This window comes from Nuphar pumila, unplaced genomic scaffold (assembly GCF_984573655.1).
Source record: "Nuphar pumila unplaced genomic scaffold, dmNupPumi1.hap1.1 HAP1_SCAFFOLD_205, whole genome shotgun sequence".
Classification (NCBI taxonomy): domain Eukaryota; kingdom Viridiplantae; phylum Streptophyta; class Magnoliopsida; order Nymphaeales; family Nymphaeaceae; genus Nuphar; species Nuphar pumila.
In genome coordinates, this window is record NW_028323215.1 from 79,597 (window position 1) to 85,596 (window position 6,000).

The window sequence follows — 6,000 nt, forward strand, 5'->3', positions numbered from 1 at the left end:
TCCAGTTATCCCTACACTAGCACTGACCTCGCTCAGTAAGACCACCAAATGGTCTTGGCAATCTAGTCATCCAAAAATTGGCCCAACCTCACTCGACGAGATGACAGATGGTCTCAAAAACCAAGTTCACATCCTGACACTGGCCCAAACTTGTTTAACAAGATCACAAACGGTCTCGAAAACCTAGTTGTCTCGGCACTGAACCAACCTTGTTCGGTCAGAACACCAAAAAGGTCTCAACAACCTAGTGGCACCAAAAAATGGCTAGTCTTCATAGGTGCCTACTTCTTTGCCATAAATCGAACCATATTCAATTAATGCTAAAGAGGGGCATTTGTAAAGTTCTACTAGCTTAATTTTGATCAGGTCATTATAAAGTTCTACTAGCTTAAACTTTTATACTCCAAAATGGCATTCTCTAGACTTTTATTCAAAATACATGATCTTATCTTTTCAACAATCTAAAAATTAGGTTAATACGATATCATAGTAGGAAGTTATGACGAAAACAATGTAACTTATTTAATGAAAATCTTGTTTTCCAAGTAGGACCCACTTTAAGTGCATTTTTGACAATTAAATCTCTGAAATGACAAATTAAATTTGGGGATGTTAGTTTTCTAACGCATCAAATAGTGCCTCAATATGACATTTGGACAAAAAGTTATGGCCAAAACAAGTTACATTGTTATAACGGATTCGAAGTACAAATCAATTTAAGCATGGAGATCCAAAATTTTATTATCCAATTCGTAGAAAACCTCAAGAAACCCTATCCACACGTGTTATTTAAATAGAAACCACCCAAAATCCTATCTTTGTTTCCCTAAAGCCAAAAAAAATCCTATCCTACACAAAGTCCTATCCCAAGCCAAACTTTTCTTGGTTAAGTCTTATCCTCCATAATGATAAGAATATATCCATTTGGGTTAGATTCAAACCAAGTAATTATTGAATTCATATCTCATGTAGAATTCCTATAAATAGTGGTAGCCCCCTATAGTCTAGAGAGATCAAAAAATCTAGAAATCTCATACCTAAGTACTAGCCTAGAGAAGAAGACTACCCAGACCTTGCTTGCACTCTGTCCAAAAGCCATCGGAGAGCCATTATACCTATGCAGAGGTGCAGACATCCAAAAATGAACGTAAAAGCTCGACAAGTCCTTGGGTCCGAAAAGGCTTCTCGATGGTGCGATTCGAGCTATAAAAATCGAAAAACCTATCTGAGCTTTACCTTTCCTAGGAGAAATGATGGTCAAGACTTGTATATGGTGTCCTCACATCTTTCAAAAGGATTTTGTGAATCTTAGAAAATCAAATCTTTCCCAACTTACAAATTTTTATCAACAAGATTATTAACAAAACGAGTCCTGCTATCGTCAGTGTCTTTGGCAGTGCTTAATCAATCGACACCCATTAGAGATCACATCAATTTCATGGTCTTCAAAAGTTGAGTGAAACTGGAAGAAACAAAAGCAGAATCAGACTTGAGGCTTAGTCTTTCTCTAATATGGCGAGAATGATGCACGAGTAGAGCAAAATGTGATATGGGCCCATAAGAAATCTATTTGGATCCAACTTAGTTTCCAGATTTCATTTAGGTACTAGTGATAGATCCATCTTGAATCCTAAATAGGTTTAGGGTTTCTAATGTTATCCTATAAATACTCATTATAGGGATTTCTTTGCTAGTTGCTGAATTGAATTATTATTATTTCTCTTATATGTATTAATTATTTGATTATTTTCTATTAATCTTTAGTAGCATAGTTCATAGGAGTAGCATAACTTAACTATTTTTTCGTGATCTCTAACTTCAGGATTGCATCCTACTGCTAAGCAATGTCAAAGATCTCACTCTATGGAAAATCTTGGCAAGGAAAATCCTTGTGATATAATTTTTTTTCGATAACCAACCTTGTGATAATCTGACAATTTTGTTTTTTCCCAAGAAAATCTTGGGAAATTATCCGTATATATAAAATGTAGGAATATGTAAAGGTTGGTTAAAAGTTTACATAATATCGGAATACAATTATGATATTTTTATCACGGGTTGCACGTAAGATTTTTCAACTTGGTAGTACATACAGTCAACCGTACAAATATATCCCATTCAATTATACCGAGTTAGATGATTAAATTTTGTTGCATGTGGATATGAAGCAGGATCGGACCCAGCTATGCTTTGATCCAATTAGTTGACAACTGCATTCTCAATTTAGTGCCTTGAGTGAGTAAGAAGTCCCACCTGTCTTATCATCGAAAAAAAGTAGGCGCACTAAAGTGGCTGTGCAAAGTAGGGAGCATTAGTTCGTGGCTACAATAAAAAAAAGTGGAACAACCTAACATTGGGTTCGACTATTGGTTAGGATCAAGTCACATCCAACCTGGTCTTTACCTACTCTACTGGTCCCTTGTTGGCTCTACAAGATCAGATATAGGGCCGGATCTGCTTTGTCAGCAGCTAGCAGAACCATTTCAATCTTTAGCAAATCCGGTTCAAGGCCAAGATGGGCTCTACAAAAATTTTCAATGCCTTTCACTTGCCAGATGAACCACATCAATGGCTGAAAAATGGACGACTGAAGTTCATTCAGAACATCTTTTGATGGGTTCTGATCTCATTCATTTTGATGATGGACGGCATCCAAGGTAAATTGAACAGTTTTCTGTCTCAAGTCGCTTGGATCTGATCCACTCATTTCAAATGGCACAAGTGAACCGTGGTAGTTCATGTGGCACCAGTTATGTATGTATGTATGTGAGTACGTGCATAAATGGATTGTGGACACAGGTCCCTTAATTAAATGCCATTCATCCAAATGATAAACGGCTTCCAAACACCTACGGTGGATTGCTTGGGCCTCTTCAGATGAACAAAATATCAAAACATATAAGATGGGCTGCTGTGACTATAGGAAAAAACGAGTGTTTGGCTGCTTTTCATATGATGGGGGAACAACATCCAAGAAACTCCTGATATATTTTTTTGTAGTGAAAGGATAATTCATTCAGGAATCAGAATTTTTTTTTGTAGTGAAAGGATAATTCATTCAGGAATCAGAAAAATGTAGACTGCAACAGGTGACAAGATGTCACCAAAGTTCCAAATACATATGACATGAAGACAGGAAAATATAGAGAAAAACAATAGACAAATGAGGAAAACACAACGACTAGCTGTCAGCCACCAATGACCGTCCGATGCATCGTTCACCAACCAAATTGATGTCAGTTGCAGGCCATTTGAGCATTAGGCATTCTTTTAGTAATGGTCTTGCAGCAAACTGAAGATGAAAGACTGTTGCTCTGAAAATTCTGTTATTTCTCTCCAATCCACATAGTCCTCCACTTCACGAGAACCCAACATCGCCATACAAAAGTCCATTTGGAGCCCAATCTCCTTATCTCGTCAGCGACAATTAGAGATCTAAGTTGGTGTTTGGACCCCATAGAAGGCTTTTGGCCCCCAGGTGATACAAAAACTACAAATGACCGTACTGTACAAAAAAAATGATGTGTTTTTTAAAATATCATCCCCCAATTTATCAAATTCGCCTGAATGAAAATACTGCATGTTTTTTTTATTTATTTTTATCCTTTTACCACTCGCAGATGCAAATTTCTGATTTTAGTGCATCATGATGTTAAAATAATACACGCACGAAATTCGTCAACAATATTGCATTGGTGGTTGAGATATTCCAAAAAAGATTACAAAATTTCAAAAAATATGTGAAACTCGTGACGAGTTTTGTGCGATCACTTGCGAAAATCATAAAATTAGAGAAAGTTCGATAATTGCAAAATTGTGGATGAGTATCGCAAGGCGCATTGCAAAAATCTGAGTTTGTACCTTGCAAATTTTCGAATGAGTATCGCATGAAGTATTGAGAAATTCTGGAATATTGGCGAAACTCCGATAATGCAAAATTTTGACAAGTATCGCACATCATATTGCAAAAATACCTTTAAGTGTTGTAAAAGTCAACAATTCATGAAATTTTGAAAGAGTAACGCACAATGGATTGCAAAATTATGAAAATTTTGCGAAAGCCCGATATTGCAAAATTTTGTCTCATATAAATGATGCTTCGTTTCTTAATCCCTTTTTTGCATTTGGATGCTCTATTTTCGCAACCCTAGGGTTCTTATGATCTCCAACTGGTGGTCATCAATCCTTCTGGTGTTCTTCTGACGACATTCAGGTAAATATTCTGGTGGGGGCAACTTTGTGAAAATCTCTCATCAGTCGCGGTTCTTCAGTAGTGTTTCATTGGTGATTTTTTTGGCAAAACTCTTGCGAATATTCTAGTGAAACCTTTGGCAACGACTTCATCGGCTTCCCTCAACTGAGTTTTTTTTGTAAGGTTACCGATGAATATGTTTTTTGATAAATAGTTTTTCACTATTATTTTTTGGTAAAACATTTTTTTTAAATTGGTTATATATGCCAGTTACATCCCTCGGTTGACTTTTTTTGCATGTATATTATCCAGTTTAATAGAGTTTTTTCGGGTTTTTTGGACATTTATATGTGAGTTTCAGTTGGTGGCGATGTGTAGAACATTGCAAGTTGTTTCTATTGTATTGTCTATTTTACTACAAAAGTCCCTTTATAATATTGTCTATGTTACTCTGTTGTCAGTTACCTCCCTCGATTTTGGACATTTTACTGTGTTTCTACTGCATTGTCTATTTTACTACGTTACTATTGTTTTTGTGTTCATTTGTCCCATTTTGAATATAGAAAATTGTTTGTCTATGTTATTTGTTTGAATTATGGTTGTATCCTTCTTGTTATCATGGAAATTAGGTTTTTTTTATCAGATGACACCAAAGAAGAGAAAAAATACACAATTTATACCTGTCATCACAAAGAAGAAAAATAACACTAAGCTCTAGCCTAAAGGACTTCTAGGATTTGATGGTTATGTGGTGTTTCATAAGACACTTCTTGAGACATACAATAGGCTTTCCACTCTGATAGAGAGAGATCTTGCTTCAGCACAAAAAATCTAGTTGTCAGATCTTGATTACCAAAAATATAGCCTCAATGATCTGCAACATAAAAATTTTCTCTCATCCAAGCAATTGTATGCACTTTCAACAAGTCAACTGCTAAAAATTTTAGATTGGCCCAATCCTACTGATTCTGCAAGAGAAGTTGCTGATATTGCAGTTAAATATTTGTCTTCCATTTAAGAAACATCAAAGGAGGGGGAGAGGGACTCATTGGTGAAGAAGTTTAAGCCATTGGCTCATGGTGAGGTCGTTGCCAACCTTAATACCGGACTTAAACAAGATAGAGCTGTGACCATTTGTAGTGGTAGTGGCGAGGTGGAGATGAAGGCAGAAGTTCTTCAAGTTATTCACAAATTAAAGGAGAGTAGGGGCCTAGATGTGAAGGCGAGTGAGGTTGGGGTTGGGGCAATTGTGGAGGGTCCTCAAGTAGTAGATGTACTTATGGACCATGTACTTATGGGCCTGGTAGAGGAGAGTGAGGGCCCAAAGGTAGAGTAAAGTCATGTTGGGCTACATAGTGCACAAGAGGTTCTTCCTCTCCCTCCTTTGATGAGATTGCATGCTTCGAGTAGGAGGTTGCAGCAACAAAGTATGTCTGCTGCATAGGGATATGTACTTTTCTACATTATTTTGTATATTTATTGTCAATTATACATTCAATAACTATTAAAATTGTTATAAACAACTGCCATTTGATGTTTGTGTGTGTGTCTAAGCAAAGATATTGCCATATTTTGTGATGTTTATAAGCATATATACTACCACTTGATGTTTATGTGTATGTAAGCATTGAGGAACCACTTGATATTTTTGTGTGTCAGTAAGCATAATTCATGAACATAAGGTTTAAAACATCTTTGAGTCATCTTTCAAAAACAAAAACAAAAATCTTGGAGTCAACATTGACTTGTGAAAATATTAATTAGATCATCCATTAAATTTTTTATTTTATTTTTGATATTACATCTAT